The sequence below is a fragment of the Lactuca sativa genome, chromosome 7 (assembly GCF_002870075.4).
Source record: "Lactuca sativa cultivar Salinas chromosome 7, Lsat_Salinas_v11, whole genome shotgun sequence".
Lineage (NCBI taxonomy): Eukaryota > Viridiplantae > Streptophyta > Magnoliopsida > Asterales > Asteraceae > Lactuca > Lactuca sativa.
The window spans coordinates 151,568,412-151,570,135 of record NC_056629.2 but is presented as its reverse complement, the minus strand read 5'-3'; the positions used below and the strand labels follow the sequence as shown (position 1 = coordinate 151,570,135).

The following is a 1,724-nucleotide window of genomic DNA, read 5'->3' as shown; positions in this document are numbered from 1 at the left end:
TGGTCAAAGTCAAAATCCTGATCAAAGGCAACCTTCCAGGTTAACCCTACTCGCCGAGTCCTCCTACTGACTCGTCGAGTTCATATACTCAAGGTCTTTTATCCGCGACTCGACTCGCCGAGTCAGTCTATGACTCGCCGAGTCCAACTAGTTCCAAGTCCTGTCCTGTCCAACTCGCTGAGTCACCACCCGACTCACTGATTCGAGTCTCAACTCGAAGGGTTTGGGGTTTCGCGACTTGACTCGCCGAGTCCACTAATAGACTCGTCGAGTCCAAGGCAATCTTCAACAACCTCGTCGAGTTGTTCTTCCAACTCGCCGAGTTGATGCCTAACTTCATCCGACTCGACGAGCTGTTCATCCCACTCGTCGAGTTCCTCCTCATCTTCAAGATACTCGCCGAGTCCACTCGAAGGACTCGCCGAGTCTATTCAGTCCTTAATCCATGCAGTGGCTTTTCGAGCCAAGTAGGGCTTCCAACTCATAGATCCATACTTCTAAGACCTATCCCCCACGTAAAGTGGCAAACTTTACGTGTAGATCAAGAGATCTAGGCTTAAAACTCATTCAAACTAGGGTTTATGGCAACATACTTCTTCAACATACCAAGGGCTGATACTTTAGGGGATTCTAGACCAAAAAAAACATGGATCTGAGGTAGCAACCTCAGATCTGGACCTCTAACTCGAAATGGTTACTTATCATGCCAAAATGTCCAAAACTCACACATAAGAATAGATCTAGGTGCAAAGGGAGTCCAAGCAACAGCTTATTACCTCCAATTGGTCTGAAATGACTTCTCAATCCCGGATCTACAGTCCCTTCTTGCACCTCCAAGGCCTTTCTTCCTTCTCCAAGCTTTAGTGCACTCTTCAAAGAAAGATCTAGCTCAAAAACAGATATGGTGGCTAGGGTTTGGTGTTCTGGGGTAGAGAGGCAGTAAAGGAACCCTAGGAAGGAGAATGAGACGCTTAAATAGGCTCCAAGTCCCGGATTTAGGGTTTTCCTCGTTCAGACCCAACTCGTCGAGTCTCCTTGGCCGACTCGCCGAGTCGGTCGCTTACACCTCGACCCGGATCCCGCTCGGACTCGCCGAGTCCCTCCATGGACTCGCTGAGTCTCCCCTTAAAATTGAGGTCTTCTTTCTTTTCTTGACTTTCCAAACTTTGGGGTGTTACACAACTGCTCCAATAATCGCCAAGTGTCTTCACTATCTTGCATCATAATAGTGCCGCCAGACGAGGCATTAATCATGGTTTGATTGGCAGTGTCGACTCCATCAGAAAAGAAACGTACAAGTTGCCAACGGGGAAATTCATGATGGGGACATGAACGCAACAATTCCTTGAGGGGTTCAAATGCATCATGAAATTCTTCATTGGGTTTTTTTGCAAAATCTTGTATAGCTTTTCTTATTTCCGTTGTTTTACTAGCAGGGTAAAACTCTTGCAAAAATTTAGTTTTTAATTGCTCCCAAGTAGTAATACTATGGGGGTAAGAGAAGTGAACCAATACTTAGCTTGGTCTTTTAAAGTGAACGGAAATAAGTGAAGTCTAAAGGAGTCTCTATTAGTTCCTCGCGGAGTATTCGCGTTAGCAATTGCAAGGAACTCATAGAGGTGATTGTATGGATCATCAGTTTTATGGCCTCTAAAGACGGGTAAGACACTAATTAGTTGTGGTCTTACTTCCACATGATGCTCATTTCCTTTCGCAAAGAGTAT

The 1,724-nt window shown here is 45.6% G+C and overlaps 1 non-coding gene across 1 annotated transcript; it reads left to right on the top strand.

Annotated features, from left to right (window-relative positions):
- The first annotated feature begins 1,312 nt into the window (after positions 1 to 1,312).
- Positions 1,313 to 1,419, top strand: LOC111904283 (small nucleolar RNA R71). The gene has a single exon (XR_002854472.1). It is a non-coding gene; the product is annotated as a small nucleolar RNA R71 (small nucleolar RNA).
- The last annotated feature ends 305 nt before the right edge of the window (positions 1,420 to 1,724 follow it).